This window comes from Ursus arctos, unplaced genomic scaffold (genome assembly GCF_023065955.2).
Source record: "Ursus arctos isolate Adak ecotype North America unplaced genomic scaffold, UrsArc2.0 scaffold_3, whole genome shotgun sequence".
In the NCBI taxonomy this organism is placed as follows: domain Eukaryota; kingdom Metazoa; phylum Chordata; class Mammalia; order Carnivora; family Ursidae; genus Ursus; species Ursus arctos.
Genome location: NW_026622985.1, coordinates 93,774,518 through 93,792,852, shown reverse-complemented (window position 1 = coordinate 93,792,852; position 18,335 = coordinate 93,774,518). Strand labels below are relative to the sequence as shown.

The following is an 18,335-nucleotide window of genomic DNA, read 5'->3' as shown; positions in this document are numbered from 1 at the left end:
GCCTCTTCTGAGAGTCAGAGCAGCAGCGGCCAAATTTCAGCCTCTGTCACAGAACGGAGGGATTGCGGCCCGTTCTCTACTAATGTTCTGGCCACTTTAACTCTGTTTCTGTTGGTGCTGCTCAACCCTGCAGCGTCCCGGGATGTGCGCCCCACACCCGGCGTCCCAGCCCTCACTTCCAGGGCCGGCGCGTCTCTGTCCTTTGTGTTTCTAATGCCGCCAGCCGCCAGCCGCCCCGCGCGCGCTCCCGGATCTCCCGGTCTCAGTCTGGGTCCAGTGAGCACACCGGGATTCCGGTGTTCCGCGAGATGCCTGGTGGCGCGCGCACCCGGCTCACGGTCTCAGTCTGCTGTTTTGCGGGTGCCGTCCGCGAGCCCCGCCCGCTCTCCCGTGCAAGTGGCTACCGCTTCCCGCTTCCCGGCGCCCGAACACGGCGGCTCCCTCCCCCTTCCGTTTATCTTCCGATATCTTTGCACAGTTTCATGGCTCCCCGCTTCGTACCTCAATACTCAGCGCTGGAGATGTTCATTTGTAGAGATCCAGATGCGTCTTCCTGCGTCTCAGGGTGGTTCCGTGGTTGTTTAGGCTGGTTCCGTGGTTGTTTAGGCTGGTCTGGTACCTATCCAGCTCGACTCGGAGGACCAGCTGAAAACGGTGCCTCCTATTCCTCCGCCATCTTAACTCCTCCCCCCATCAGTTAAATTTCTGACTCTTGAATCTCAGCTCATGTTTTGATCTGAGTGTTGTGAGTTCAAGCCCCGCATTGGGCTCCATGCTGGGTGTGGAGTTTACTTAAAAAATAAAAACTAAAAAAATGTAAATTGACTATAAATTAAATTGTGGATTTTTCCATAGGTGGTGGCCTTTCTAACATCAATGATAGATATAGAACAATTCAAATCACACACACACACACACACAAACACACAATAGTTAGATTCGTTCTAATGAGGAGAAATCGACAAGGATAATAACATAATAGGCATTTCAAAATTAAATTATTTGAATATCAAGTAGTCAAAGACTTAATTGGAACAACTGAGAGTGCTCTTAATTTTTTTGTAAAGTGATTTTCATTGTGAAGTGCTGCCAAGGCAGAATGAGGCATTATGTTATCAAATAATTTTATCGTAAGAATCATGTCAAAATCTGGAAGATAATTTAATTTGAAAAATTAGTCAATAGCTGAAATTACAAACAAAATTCTGTTACAAATTGCTTGTTTTATTTTTCTAGACAAAGTCCTAATGGACCCTCTTTTTCATTTAATGATGCCACATTATTTTCTACAATATGTGAATTCACTTTAACGGACTTTTCCCCCAGACATGTTACCTTCAGTATCTTAATATACACATTTCTAATTCCTGGCCTCAGATTTCAACTTCAAACTTGGTATCTCCATCTTGCATTGTTATTTCTCCCCTAAACTGAAAAATGGTTCTCATTTTGGTGCATTGAGTTGACCCTTTGCCAATAAATCTATGCCTTTCTAGTTTAGTTCTCCTGAAAAGTGTGTAATTCTTTAAAAAAAAAAAAAAAAGAGAGAAATCCTTGACTTAATTTGGTGCCCCCTCCAAATCCTGACCTATTAAACATACAGCATAAGCCACATCCTAGGGAAAATAAATAAATAAATAAATAACTAGTAACTAGTATTTTTAAAGTGATGACAAAAGAAAAGATTCTACTTGTGTGGCCTTTTAGAAACATGAAGTTGAAAAGAAGTCATTACTATACCAACATTCGAAAAAGAACATGACCTAGGCCCTCTGAAATCACTTCCCCCTCTAATTATAATCATGGTACCTTGGGCCTCTGCCCTCACGCTTGCACATGCTGTCATACAGAAATTAGGGAACCTCTTGTAGTTCCCCACAGAAGATGCATGTGCTGTCCTCTGAGCCTACAGTTCTTCACACATACCCCATCCCCCAGTCCCTTGATCATAATCTAGATCCTCTGGGACCCCGCCTCCAACCCCAAGAGGGTCACTGTGCGGCCTCTGAACTGCATATACTTTCAGGGCCTCACTTTTAACCTTTAAGTTTCACAAAGTACCCAATACACAGCAGGTAACTAATTAGTATACTCATTCAACAAATGTCTGTAAGGGCAACAGAGAAACAGAGTACATCCTTTGAAATAAGTAAAATAAGAGCCAGATCAGGCTGGTGTTAAAGAGATGATTTCAGAAGAAACGAAAATAACAGAACAAATAACACAGATACTATTTTTCCAGCAGCAACTCATTTTAGTTCTTTCTTTCTCTGTGACAAAATCTGTCCCCTCCTTCAAATTCTTACTCTGTATGTATAGGGAGGAGTGGGCAGGAGTGAGAAGGGTTGTTTCCAGTAATAATCAGTTTAGACCATACCCATGCACAGCACGGACAGTCACGTAAGAAACACATGGTCTGAATCCACCTGCTGCATTGAAAAGACATCAAGAATTCTCCACTCCTGGGAGTTTAAATCAACAATTACTTAAATGTTGTTAGCTGTGAGCTACCCAAGGATTAGGAATGAGGGGTCTGGCACCATTTCTCATGGCTCGGAATATTGGGACAAAGCAATTAGTATTTATAAGTAAAATGTAAATGTTATGTTGGAATAGCTATGAATAATGTTCCAATTTGAAAGAAAGCTAACTCAAACTTCGGTTAAAACGTGTTTTTCCTCTGACAATACTCTGCAGGTAAACAGAAACACTGAATCATGTGCCTGTCTGTCATATTTGCTAAAAGAATAACGATACTACTCTATATAAATATGCATATAATATAAATATAATATATATAAATATAATAATAATAATATATATATAAATATAAATATAAATAAAGACCATCACTGAAGTATATGAAAGAACTTCCCTGAACATTTTATACACACAGTTATTCTAAGATAGATGTTAAGCCTCCTAGCTATTGTCTCAGACTGTGCATACAATATATTTGACAGTTATTTTGATATGTTTGGGATGCATTCAGCCTTCCAGCTAAGCATGCACTATTCAATTTGGAGACCTTAAATAAGCTCTCAGTATTTTTGAGAGCTAATTAAAACTTCATTATTAGTACAACAGCCGTACCACATTACTAGCTTGATAAGAAACCCAATAACTGACAGGGCGTCTATAAGGCTTTGAACTGACACTTATAATTAAGTTGCATGGAACCCACTGCCCTCTAAAATCTCTTTTTTAACAAGAACACAAAATGGTAAGGATGAAGTGCAGGGCTGATTTATGTTACAGTATAGGCAAACCCAGGATTCTGTCACACATTTTCAAAGTTTTTAACTTTTCTTTACACCAAAAAACACAATTATATTTGAAACACATATGTTTGGTACCAAGTTTTTATTTAAATTCAGGTCATTGAAACATATCTTAAAAAATTTACTTTTAGGGAGGCTATATATATATATATATATATCTATATCTATATCTATATCTATCTATCTATCTATCTATCTATCTATCTATCTCCACACACATATGTACCCCTTTTCTTGTGATATGTGTTTCATACAGATGGATGACATATCCTCCAATGAAGAATTCAATTTATAAAAAATGAATCCAATAACTAACCTGTCCAAAAGGGAAGAGAGGTAAGTACTAATATAATTAACTCTCTTTTTTTCTACTGATAAATCCTTAACAGCTACTTTTTAATATAAGCTAGCATCCTCCCATCAGCCAACATTGCTTCCAGGCAATTTTCACAAAGATATCCTGTAGTGTATTATGGGAATGTCAATGAACTTTAATGTTATCTAGAACAAAAACATAATTAGGGAGGAAATTCTTTGGGGAACAGCAAATACGATGTATCAAGTTGCAAAGCAAGACTTACAGTTCTGTGTTACTTGTTTAAACTTATTTATGCTGATAAAACATATTAGAAGCAAAATATCCTACATTTTTTTCCAGTTTCTCCATGCAAACAGATTACTGTTAATGACTTAGGATAATTTTTAATTAAACTGTAAATTATATCAATTGTAACAAAATAATGCCAATGTTGCTGTCTTACTGAAAAGATACTTTCTTGCAAGTATCATAAGAACAGCAATATCAAAGATGAAAATGATCGTCGTGGCAACAGATAATCTAGAAAAAAAGCGCCAAATAAGAAAATACTTAGACAATGTTCCTCAACTCTCCTCTCAAAATACAGCAACTTATTTGATTGTGCCCAAGATACACTAACTTTTCTTATCTGCAACTATTCATATTAGCCCATCTTTGATGACTGAGCTCAAGTAGCTATTTATCAAGTGGCATGAATAAGCAAAATTAGTAAGTAAGAAATAAATGTCCCTAGGAATCCTTATTAACTATTTCTAATATTTTTGGGGCGCCTGAGTGGCTCAGTTGGTTAAATGTCCAATTCTTGATTTTGGCTCAGGTCATGAGGGTGGTAAGATAGAGCACTGCACTGGACTCTGTGCTGAACGTGAAGCCTGCTTAAGATTCTTACTCTCCCTCTGCCTCTACCCCTGCACCCCCTGCCCCCTACTCATGATCTCTCTAAAAGAAAAAAGATATTATATATATATAATATATAATATATATAATATATATAATATATATATAATATTTGCAATCAAAAGGCACTTAACTCATCATATATATATATTTATAAATATATAAATATATTTATATAAATATATAAAATCACTCCTGAAATGCCTTGTTAATAGATGTGTCCTAATGGGAAATTTTATAATCCATTTCAAGCCATTTCACATACAAGTCTTTAAAATGAATGAGTCCACCTACTCATATATATATTTACCAACATATGTATAACCTGACAATTTGTGAAAATTATGCTTTTCTTAGTCTCCTCCCCCCTTCTACTGAATACATAACACAGCTGTGTTGGCATTCTTCTTATCCCAAACATTTGAATATCTACTATCAGTCTAGAAGCTCATATTTTATTTAAGTAGTTGGGAAAGGTTATAATTCCTGAGAGCATTAGAATAGCAAAGAAATATTAATATGCTTGCTTTTAATACAATTTTAATTATATCTGTTATTAATCACGACTCCTTTGATTAACACAATGTCATAAATACTGGTCCTTTGTCATACACTAAGAAAAATATACCTAGAAACGTAAAGATTTATTGCAGAACATTGAGTGTATGTATGTACCTTTAAGTTAGTCTGAGTGAGGAATGAGCAGCCTTTGTTTTCCAGATGGGGACTAAAAAATGTTTATAAAATAACCTTGTTTTAAAGATTTGAAAATATAAATGTATTAATATTAAAAGGCGATGCCCTCCCTAAAACCATTCCCGTAACGCTTAAGAGTTTTCTAGCTATCTTTCCAGATTTTTATATGCATCTAGAGATAAAATAATTTGTTTACAAAATATCTTATAATACATACGATATTGCAACTTTCTTTTTCCCCATTTTATGTTTATTTATTTTTATTTTTATTGCAGTTTAGTTAACATACAGTGTCGTATTAGTGCTGCTTTCTTCTTTACTTAAGGCTATTTCGAGGTTATGTTTCTACTGCAGTACATAGACAACTCTCATTTATTTTTATCAGCTACATTATTTCCCACCATATCAGTACACTGCGATTTATTTCACAAACTTCTATTGATGGACAGTAGTTTCTAACTCTGTTCTATGATTAATAACGCTTCATGACATTTATGAAAACATCTTTAAGTAAGTACATGGATTTCTATAAATTATATTTCCAAAAGTTGTATTAGTATAAAGGGCATAAATGAGCTATTTCATAGTTGCATAGAGAAGCACATTCAGGATTTCAACTTTTGTTACCCCTTCAGCCAAATGCCAAATGCAGGCCCAATTATATGTAAAGTCATGGAAAGGACTGTCCATCACAAATAAATGATATAGCACTACATTTTGTTTTATTTTATTTTATTTTATTTTATTTTATTTTATTTTATTTTATTCATTTATTTACTTTACATTTTATTTTTAACTTTGAAATGTTTGTGGCAATGATAATACTATTGCTAATTGCTTTCTTTCTTTCTTTTTTTTTTTTAAAGATTTTATTTATTTGTGTGACAGAGAGACAGCCAGCGAGAGAGGGAACACAGCAGGGGAGTGGGAGAGGAAGAAGCAGGCTCCCAGCGGAGGAGGCCAATGTGGGACTTGATCCCCCGGAGCGCCCGGGATCACGCCCTGAGCCGAAGGCAGACGCTTAACGACTGCGCTACCCAGGCGCCCTCTAATTGTTTTCTTATTTGGCACAACATAATTATGTGTCGATCAATACTAAATACTAAGTATTTGCTTTGTGATGGCCAGGAATTGAACTAAGAATATTTTCCTTTCTATTCTCTCAAATACTAACTCTTCTGAAGTCTATCATGAAAAAAAAAACTAAAAGGAAAATTATTTTGGAAAACAATGGAAAATATTATTTACTTACAAAGTCACATATAGAACTACCTAACATTTAAGATCTGAAATCTTCGTTTCCAGTGGAAAATTTTACTTTCATCTCATACTTTCCTTGAATCTGTACATGTAATTTAGATACATTAGCTGAAGTCACACCAATTTTTTATCAATAAGAAAGTAAAACAGGTAGATGGGAAATTATCAGGGGAAAACACGGAAATTCTATGAAAAGTAGCACTAAATTCAGTAGGTAAAAAGATTTTGTTATTATGTTAGGACAGCACCTCAGAATGATAACAGAAATTGGTGAATTTTCTCAGAATAATATATATGATAAGAAATACAAGGAGAATAATGTGTCATTTTGAGTCCTCTCAACACCAAGGCAGTATTAATTATGCAGGGATTTTTTTAGAGAAAAGAGGTCACTGTTCATCTGGATACAAGATTTTGGCTAGATTCATGTATCGTGAATATACTTTCTCAGTCTGTGGATTGTTCTTTCATTTTGTTAACGGTGGCATGTGAAGAACAGACATTTTCAGTATTTATGCATTATTATTTATCAATTTTTCTTTTATTGCTACTACTTTTTGTGTTCTAATACATTGTTGACTCTTCCAAGATTGCAAATATTGTCTCCTATATATTCTTTTAGAAGTTTAAAAACAGTAGCTCTGGGGCTTGGCTCAGTCGGTTAAGCATCTGCCTTCCACTCAGGTCATGATCCCAGGGTCCTGGGATGGAGCTTGGCATCTGGGCTCTCTGCTTCTTCCCATGCTCTAGCTTGCTCTCTCTCTCAAATGAATAAATAAAAAATCTTAAAAAAAAAAAAAAAAACAAAAACAGTAGCTCCTACATTTAGGTGCATGATCCATTTTTAATTAATTTTTGGATAGAGTGTGAGGTAAGGGTCAATGTGCATTTTCTCCATATGGATATCACCGTCCCAACACCATTTGTTGAAAAGACTATTCTCCTCCCCTTTGAATTATGTGGGTGGCTTTGTTAAAAATCAATTATTTATATATGTGTGGTCTATTTATAGACAGTTTGGTACTCTCCACCTATATATTTATTTTTTTCAGCTATACTACATTGTCTGTATTGCTATAGCATTATAGGAATTCTTTTTTTTTTTTTTAAAGACTTTATTTATTTGACAGAGATAGAGACAGCCAGTGAGAGAGGGAACATAAGCAGGGGGAGTGGGAGAGGAAGAAGCAGGCTCATAGCAGAAGAGCCTGATGTGGGGCTCGATCCCTGATCGCCGGGATCACGCCCTGAGCCAAAGGCAGATGCTTAACTGCTGTGCCACCCAGGCGCCCCAGCATTATAGGAATTCTTGAGATTCTTAAAAACCTTTTTTTTTCCAAAAAAGTTTTGTATATTATAGGCCTTTTGCAGTTACAAGTAAATTTTAAATCATCTTGTAAATTTATTTTAAAGACTCCAAAAAAGACTGCTAGAAATATGACAGGAAATATACTGTATTTAAAGATCAGTTTCCAGAGAATGGACACATGAACAATAGTGTGTCTTCCAACCAACGGACATGATGTATTTCCCCAGTTAGCTAGATATACTTTGATTTTGTACAGAAATATTTTTGTAATTTTATGTGCATAAGGTGAGCATAATTTTGATTATATTTAACTGTTAGTATTTTAAGTCTTTGATGTTATTTTAAATGGTATTACTTTTATGATTGCATTTTCCAAATGTTTAATCCTAGCACGTGGAATTGATTTTTTTTTGTATTAATCTTGCTTACATCCTGTTACCTTGCTAAACTCACTCATTACTTAGACTAATGTTTTTAAAGATTGATTAGAAATTTCCAAATGAATAATAGTATCATTTATAAATACAGTCAAATCTAATTCTTCTTTCCCTTTTTTAAATTCTTGTTATTGATTGGCTAGGATCTTCAGCACAACATTGAATAAAAGTGTGACAACATACCCTTGTTTGCAAATCAATGGGAAAACATTCTTTTACCATTAAATTTTATATTAGCCCTAGGTTTTCATATGCCCATTATCATTTTGATATAGTTTTTTTCCCTTCCTTTTTTTTTCTTTTTCTTTTTTTGATTGTCAAATGATCATTTATTGAAATAATTTCCTTTGTAGTTCTTAACTAGATGGTCACTCCACTGCACCACTATCAATATCATCTATGATGACATGAGGGGTAGGGCCATCAACACAGGTTAGGCAGTCCCCAGGATCTCTTTAATGGTTCCAGAAAGTTCTCTGGTTACAGATCAGTGCCACATCTGTCGGGCAATATGTTGACAGTCTCATCAAAAGTGATAATTCCACCGTGCTTAATGTTTTCCTCCTTCTTTCTGACTCTTGGCCATCCCTTGAGGGCTTTGGTTATCAGGGCAAAGGCAGAAGGTACCACTTCAATCTGCACCTGTCTGTTCTGAATGGTCAGTTTTACTCTAATCCTAAGACACTTGCAATCACCAGTTGTCTTGGGCACGTCATTACTCATCTTTTTTGGAGACAGACCCCATGGGCTGATCTTTGGGGCCAGAGCAGACATGGCACCAACTTCCCCACCAGTGCACCTCAGGTATACAACTTTGATCTCTTTGTGGTCAAACTTAGGCTGCATGGTAGAGGTGGCTGGTGTCAAATGAACCTGGATTCGGGACAACTGAAGACAGTTGCACCTTCGCCTCCTCTGAACCAAAAGTCAAAAGCTTCTCTTCCATTTTTGTTGAGTTGTTTTATTATCACTGGATGTTGGATTTAGTCAAAAAAATGTTTTTATATCTATTGAGGTAATCACATGTAGTGATCTGCATTGGTTGATTTTTTAATATCAAACCAATCTTAGTTTCCTAGGATAAACTGCACTTAGTCATAATGCATTATCTCTGTATAAGTATTGTTGGATTTAATTTTCAAATTATATTTTGTGTCTATTACAAATACTGATATATAATCTTCTTTTCTTGTAATTTTTGTCTGGCTTTCCTAAATATTCTAAAACCCTACACTGTTAAAGAGGAGTGTAAAGACATTGAATGACATTACATATTAAGAAAGACACACTCTTTAAAATGTGTAACAATAACTACCAAAAAATGTTTTTTACATGCTAGAACAAAAAACGGAATAAAAAAAATACTATAACTTCAACAACAACTTCAAATCAATAAGAAAGAGGGCAGAAAAGGAGGAAGGAAAAAAAGCATTAAAAAGCCTTGTTTAGGGTAGGTCTTGTCTCTTGAATTAGTGTTCCTATTCTTTAATAGTTAACTAACTCTTTTCTCCTTAATTAGTCTGCAAGGAAATAGGAGCAAGCATTTTATCTTCAAACCGTCTTTAGAAACCCTAAATTGCCTAGCTCAGTATTTGGGAAATGGTATGTGCTCAGGAAAACTTCTTTGTTTCTTCTCAAGGTTAAATACTTGGTTGGTGAATGTCTAGTAACAAGGGAGGAAAGCAAATACCATATTCTCTCATTAGGATTATATGTATTATATATTTTCATTCAAGTCTGATAATTCTTCCCTTAATTAGCCATCAGTGACTTTTATTGAATCACATTCTGTATTTAATTAGTATTTTTGAATTGAAGCTATTCTCATTTTACAAGTTAACTGTAGAAATACCTTGTGGACATTTGACTAATATTTTAATTAAAGCACAGAGTCATATGAAAGACATACTTCTTATCTTGGATAATTGTCACCTATTGAAAAATATTAAATAAAGTTTTTAGTAGTATGATTATGTAGTGGTAAATAAAGATTGTAAGCAAGTAATTAGCTAATACTTTAATGAAACTCCTCCCTTCACTTTATTTTCTTGTGTTATTTATACCTCTATTTGAGCAAAACAAATCACCATTCAGAATAGTCATAAATACTTTCTGCTGAAAGATATGTTTAAAGATTTGAATATGTGGGGTTTTTTTAGTCATTGTTTTTCTTTGAAACCTAGGTTCACCGTTCACTTTATACTTTCACATAACTACTGATCTAAAGAAAGATATTTCAAGTTACCAAACAATTTTTTTACAGAAGATACATTAACCAGGACCTCAATTAGTTAAGTTCACTCACTATTTCCATATTTAAGGCCAACTGTAGGAGACCGTATACATTCCATACAATAGTAACCAAGTGAAAATGTGCATGCATTAAAGTTTACTCAAGCACAAGAGTGAGTATAACACTGGTTTATTTTTGAGTCTGTTTGAGACAGTGTAATAACTGGAGGCACCAGAATGACCACACTATTCCCCAGGGTCTCTGTTACAACACTGACCTGTGGAGAGCCACGTGGATAGTGCCATGTTTGTGTACATGACTGTACTCGAGTGCAAGAATGTGAGTGCTTGTGTATGTTTCATAGAATTTCGGATTCCCAGCCAGGTGAAGTTTAACAAAATTTTCAGATAAAAAAAGAAAATAGCACCTGATTAAGAGCATTTCCTTTAATCTTTGAGGGCTCTCTATAAAGTCTTTGGTGGATAGCCAACCAACATCATGCCTTTCCCCCAGGGTACAAATACAAATATTATGAATAAATTTTAGTTCTCATTCATAAGGAAACTGAAGGTGTTGCATTCAGTGTTAGTATTTTGGGAAAGGATTCCCAGATGTCACAGGGCATTTGAGGTACTATTATTACAAGAAGAAGTGATTTGTTACTGTTTCTTCAAGGGATAACACACTAGGATGTAAAAGTTGCCAAAATACACAATCTTTCCATTTTCATTTTCATTAGGAAAGGTCGAAATGTCATAGCTTCTTTAATGTTACAAAATCTGAACATGATATTTGAAATGTAGCATAAGATTTAATTAAATAATTCATTCAATATATCAAATGTATAATTCCTTAATTCTCAAAATACAAAAGCAATTAAAATAGAATAAATGGTTTTAATATGAGTGAGTAATCTAAAGAATTGGTGGGAGGGGGGCAGTTCTGGCTCCTAAAGTCTAATCACTACCATTGACTTTGCATCAGATCAATTATTTTACCTTTATTTTTTCCAATATCCTAACTGATAAAAAGGGCATGTTAGCCTTTATCCACAAGAGGATGCTTCAAAGGATGAATAATTAAAAGGGTTGGCAAGTTCCTTTTAATTAGAATGGTTACACAATTGGGGTGCCTGGGTAGCGCAGTGGTTAAGCATCTGCCTTCGGCTCAGGGTGTGATCCCGGCATTCTGGGATCGAGACCCACATCAGGCTCCTCCACTAAGAGCCTGCTTCTTCCTCTCCCACTCCCCCTGCTTGTGTTCCCCCTCTCTCGCTGGCTGTCTCTCTCTGTCAAATAAATAAATAAAATCTTAAAAAAAAAAAAAAAGAATGGTTACACCATTGCCAACAAATAATAACCCCTTTATTCAAAATTGAATGCCCAGAGGTTAATTGATTTGCCAAAGTCTCAAGCATTATCCACATATATCTATATTCAGATTGCTAAATATATTTATCTTTTAAATATTCATGAGTCACCAAAGTTCCAAAATCCAGTAAATTATGTAAAAGTATTTGTTCTTTGTTTGATCAGATATGATTTCATTCTTTAGCCATTTCATGTAGGCAAGTAAAACAATGTAACACAAGCCTGATAACCTTGGTAAAGAAGAAATACCAGGGCCATAGAATATTTGAGCTGGAGTTCATGTTTTAAAATAGTCTCACTGAATGTTGATATTCTTCTGATTATAATTTTTAAATTAGGAGATGATTTTCATTTAGTTACCTAATGCTTAGAGATGGACTGACAATCTCCAGGTGTCAGGAATTTAGATTTAATTAGAATAACACTAATAACAGCGGTTTTAGTGCATTAGTATAGTATTTATTATTTACTAAAGGCTTTGTGTCAATTTTATCAAATAAGGCAATTTCAAAAAATTGTTGTATACTTAAGAAAGTAGCTCATTATAAGATAATTATCAAATTTTTGAATTTTAATACACATTTAAGAAAATGAGAGATTAAGGAAAATGTGAAAATGAAGTGTATATTCGTAGAATGCAAAAATAAGCAAATAAGCAAGGTCAGTCCATGGTTTTCCCATTTATGAGTGTTGTATCGATGGTCAGTGTGAGAGTTGCCGGTTAATAAGAAGAGTACAAAAGCAAGCCCATAGGCATCATGGTTTTAAAATTCTCGTCATTCGGAGGTTTTCATTGTTCTGGGGCTAATACTATTCTTGAGTCCCTGGTACATATATTTTAACAGATGTGACCAACAGTACCATGATAATAATAAGGAATTATCTGTCTTGTTTCAAGAGATGCTTTTCATTTGTTTAAAGAAATACTCTAAGTGAACTCAGGTGTTTTATTTAAGTTTAGAAAATATATTTAAACCTAATACAGCTGATTAATATATGTTTATACATTTAGTATAGGTTTATACATTATCTCTTCAGTCTTCATAGGAATGACTAGAAGACAAATATCTTTTAGATAAATATGCTCCTACCTAGTTTGTGTACTTACTGGACTCCATAGGCTGTTCTAGAACTTTCCTAAAACCAAATAGTATGTGCACGGTGCCTGGCAAATGGGAAGATCTCTATAAATGTTAATAGCCTTGTTTCCACTTCATGAACTCTGTTTCCCTCAGATTCTTTCTATTAGCTTCTCCTCTTAGTCTACAGACATGTTCAACTTTTTTTTCTAACCTATAAAAAAGAAAAGAAAGAAGTAAACCCGCCTCCCTAGACTGCAGCAGCCTTCCTGACCACCCGGTCTTCTCCCCTAATTCTCTGTCTCCTGAGGTATTTCTCTTGTCCTCCCCACCCCTCTCTCACACCATCAGCAACTATTTTTTAATGTATACTTTATAACCACACCTTCATTCTAATTAGCTCTAATCTCCATGAGGGTAGAGAATATATCTCTTTTATTGCCCATTGTTCATTGTATCCTCTGTACGATACAGTGAATTTGAGAAATATTTGCTAAATAAATGAATTCTCACCATGTACTTGTGTTTATGTGCCTTCCTCAAGCACTACTCTATTTAAAAATCCTGTTTTAAATTTTGGCCAGGTACACATCTCTAAAGGTAATCTCAAGTCTCCAGGTACTACAGGAGCTGACCCTGCTTCTGTTGTAGCTGGTTTTCCTAGTATTTCTGATGAAATTTAAATTTTTTCTTTTGTTTTATTTGTCCATTGGGTGTTTTCCTAGCACGTCAACTGAATTTTGATGCATCTCTTTATCATTGGTTCTCTCTTTTCTATTTACTCACTGAGTGACCACATACAATCTTTTCCTCTTCATTGGTCATTCACGGTTTATGACTTCAGTATCTCTACTGTTAGCCCACATCTTTCTCCAGAGCTTGAGAATCCAATTTCTGCCTGCTTGCTCTACACCTCATCTAGATATCTGCTTTCAGTTCAGACCTACGGATTCTCATATTTTCATTTTCATCCTCTCTACATGAGAAGCTGCACATTCCTGTTGGTTTCCATCTAGCCCTTCCTACTGTTTTCTTTGCCATTCTCCTATCTCAGGCTCTTCGTATTATCCCACAAGTTATTTCTTCATTCACACTGATTCTAACTAGTAATTGCTCCTATGTGTTTCCTGTTTCAAAGCTAGGAGAGACAAAAAAACCTCTCTTCTAAGGATATACCTAGAACATAGCTTAAAAAGACTTACATAAAAGGTATGAGGAAATAATACACGATCACAAACAAGGTCATATTGGAAGAAACGGTGAAAGTAAGCAGGGGCTTCAAATATAAATAATAATTTACATTCCTTAAACTATTTCCATACATTTGTAACTTTGTTTATATCTACCTTTGCAAACACTTGGTCTATAAATATGTGCATGGAATTAAAAATGTATCTTGGCTATAAAAAACAGAAGTGGTTGGAGGTGACAGGCCTTCAGGACTTAGCACCATGTGGACGTCAGCACCCACAAAGACAACCATGCTTATAAGTCCATATGGTAACAATCGCTTCAAACTGCTGATAAAAGATACTTGTGTCTTGGAAATGCTTTAAGGAGTTGCTGGGGAGAAAACTTTTCTCAATATCCCATTCTGAGTGATAGGTACTGGTTGGTAGTGGTTGCCTGGAGATATATGCTGAAATAGCTTTTGAGGTTACCTCCAGGCTCAGTGGGAAAGACTGTAGTAATCAAACAGTAATATCTATATGGGCACTAGGGATGTGAAGAATGGTTCAGTGTGGTATAGCACTTTATTCAAACTAAGCTTTTTCAGGTTTTCATGTGCTAACTTATCCTGACACTTAGTAAATGCTGACTGTAATCATACCAATTATAATTTTATAGCTGGGGCTTTGCTTCCACTTGTCCTTAACTGTCCATTTTCTTGATTTTTACTTGTCCTTTTAAAATTTTCTCTATGTTAAATATTTTTGCATATTTTAACAGAAGGAGTACATATCAAACATTGCCATATATTCCATCATTTCATCTAGTTAATCTCTGGTTAATTCAATTACTACCAATGACAGGATCATATTCATTCATTCCCATTCTTCCTCCCCTCCCCCAATGATATTATTCTTTATGATATTCCAAATTCCTTTGATCTCCTTGGTATTAGTGCCTTATTTTGCCAATATTCTCTGAGGACAGAAGAATTACTTCTGGGTTCATCAACTAATAACTAAAGCTCAGCAACGTGAAAATGTTTGAATTACATTTCTATAAGTTTAATTACTTTTACTTCTTATTTGAAAGATTATTTGCACTTTCAAGGAGCTAAAGAAAATTTCTAAAAATATTCCTCACCTTCTTTTTCAAACTTTAAATTTAAACTTTTAATAAGTTCAAGAAGAGGCAAATGTATTTGTATAATATAGTTAATAAATTGTATAGGGATATGTATGGGGTGATAGAAAGATGAAGTTGAATTCTATGAATAGGTAGAGCAAACTTGATCAAAAATAGGCAATTTCACAGAATACAACTGAGTAAAACAGTAAAGAAATGGCACATATAGAATTCAGGATAGTGGTTACCACTGCGATGGGAAAGGTGATATGACTTGGAAACTCTTCAGGTATATTCTATGCTTTGTTCTTAACCTTGTCATGGGTATGTATGTTTTCATCATATTACTATTTAAGAACTATACATATTTTTATATGCCCCTTCATCTATGATGCTTTAACAAGTAAAATTGAGGCAAGGTCTTCTATATTCCAAAATACAAATATATTCTCCTCTGTTCTTTTAATATTCATGCCATATTTCTCAGACTTTAGAGTGTATCAGAAACTTACAAAGTACTTATTTACAAACTCATCCTTTGGCTGTCTCCCCAGTGGTTCAAAATCAGTAGTTCTCAAAATCAGCAGATGAATGGGTAAAGAAGATGTGGTGTATATGTATACAATAGAATATTACTCAGCCATAAAAAGAATGAAATCTTGCCATTGACAATGACATGAATGGAGCTATAGAGTATTATCTAAGCAAAATAAGTCAGAAAAAGACAAATACCATATTATTTCACTTATACATGGAAGTTAAGAAACAAAACAACTGAACATATGGAGGGAAAAAGAGAGGCAAACCAAGAAACAGACTCTTACCTATAGAGAACAAACTGATGTTTACTGGAGGGAGGTGGGGGGATGGGTTAAATAGGTGATGGGTATTAAGGAGGGCACTTGTAAGTGATGAATCACTAAATTCTACACCTGAAACTAAAATTACACTGTATGTCAACTAACTGGAATTTAAATAAAAATTTGGAGAAAAAAAGAAAAAGAAAAGTTGTCTCTACTATTCTCAAACAAGACAAGGAGATATCTTTCATTACAAGAACATCAGAGGTCGGGAATATACAAGGATGAGAGAATAGGGGTTCATTCAGTTCTCCATGAGGTGGCTTCATTCTAGGACTGGTGGTGGCTGCAGATGCAGGTGTCATACTTGGTCATGATACCCAGAAACTGTCTTTCCCTGGGCCATTTGATAATTGACCTTTCCATGGCATTATCCAGAAGATATCCATTAAGTCTCATCACTGAGAAGAGGATCATATGCTCCTTCTTAATCTCATTACTGATATGGGGGAAATGATTAATATAAAAGCCTTAGAATGATCAACTAGGGCTAATTCTTGCTGGCCAGTCAACTGACATAACCATTACAAGTACTTAATATGATGCCTGACATATTGTGGGATTCAACAACATTTAACTGGTATCATAGTTTTTTCATATCTTGTCTAAATTCATAAGTTTTAGAATCCTTTTGAACTCACATTTTTACCACCTGCTTCAATATTTGTATTTGTTTATCTCTTTCATTAATTATTGAGTAGCCAGGGTAATGGATGTTCATCTTTTTTTTTTTTCATCCTAGGTGTTTGATTCCTTCTTCACTGATTTATTGATAAGAATGTATCTGAGTTTTTATTTATCTCTTTAGTTACCTCTCCTTGTAGCATTTCTTACTCATCTCAGGTGGGTTCCACCCAGAGAAGCATGGTTGAGTAAAATTGATGGAATGACTGAAGTGTTAAAAAGTTGGCTACATAGTTAGGGCTCTTATGCAAAACTTCATAATGTGTTACTGTGAAGAAAACAGTGTTTCTGTGGAGAAAATGTTGAGTGTAAGACAGGAGAAAAGAGAAGTTCGTAGTGTTAGGGACCATCACTTTTTCCACAAGTTCAAAAATGTGGGGCTATCAGAGAGAAGTATCTTTCTGGATGCGTATATTAGGGGAGAATGACAGAGGTCTCCCAGGATAACCAACGGAGTGCCATTCATTGCTGGGAGAGGAGGTATTGTGTCAGCACCACAACTGGAGGACAGCTCCCTGCCTGCTGCCTTGGTATCTTCTAGAACAGAATTTCCTTCATTGACGTCCACAGAATGAATACCTGCAGAGATGGAGTGCCCAAAAATATTCTTTATCTTTTAAAATTACCTTTCCTGAAGAACTGAACATTCCTAGTTCAAGAAATATATGGGTCTCAAGGCTTAGTACTAGACACTTCTCATCTCTATTACAAAAAACATTGGTTCCCAGATTTTAAATACCATCTACATGTTCATGACTCTTAAATTTATATATCTAGTCCAGACTACACACTAGTTGTAAACTCCTTCACCTGAACACTTCTTTGGCAGAGACAACCATCCATCAAAATTCAACCTGCCCCTTCATTGTATAAGGTTGTAGCTGGGAAGTGGCCAACTAACCAGACCTACATATTTAAGCATACCCCTTTACCAGGGTGTAGCCATATGACTAACTCTCAAAGTGGAATGTTAGTGTGAGTGATGTGTATTACTTCTGGTCAATGCCTTTAAGAAACAGGCTTGTTTTTTCTGCTATCTTCTTCTAAGCAACTAAGATAGAACCCAAGATAAACCTTGGATGCCACATCTTGATAATATCCAAGGTGATTTTTGAGGCACATCTTGCATATGATAGAACTAACATGAGTGATTGAGTGGTTGGAATAGAAATACCCACACTTTCTAGGAACCCCAAATTGTTTTGTTACATGTGAAAAAAGAGACATTTTATTCTCTTTGAGCAATAAGTCATTTGGTGGCCTACCTAGCACTTTCTAACATATGACTATATTTGTTTGACTAAAGGTCTTATAAGTATCTCAAATTGAGAAAGCCCCAACCTTGATTTTTGCCCCTAAACGTACTCCTCTTCCACTCTTTCCCACTGCAGAAAATAATAAAAATCATAGTTACTTATTATTTTTTACTACATTTCTGGAAACAGTCTAGGTGCATTAAATATATTTATTCATTTGTCCTTACAATAACCCTATGAGAGTACTGTTTTTAATCCACATTTTACAGAGGAGAAAGCAGGAGTACAAAGACATCAAGCAATATACTAAAGGTCAATGACAGAATCAAATCCACCCACACTGGCCACCTGATGCATGT

General features: G+C 35.2%; 1 protein-coding gene and 1 pseudogene across 1 annotated transcript in view; both read right to left on the bottom strand.

The window, feature by feature from the left end:
• The window catches only part of CNTNAP2 (contactin associated protein 2), a 1,356,273-nt gene that overhangs the window by 1,220,473 nt on the left and 117,465 nt on the right, over positions 1-18,335 (bottom strand). The gene's annotated exons all lie outside the window — the stretch shown is intronic.
• LOC113241450 (60S ribosomal protein L12-like) lies at positions 8,556-9,045 on the bottom strand (annotated as a pseudogene).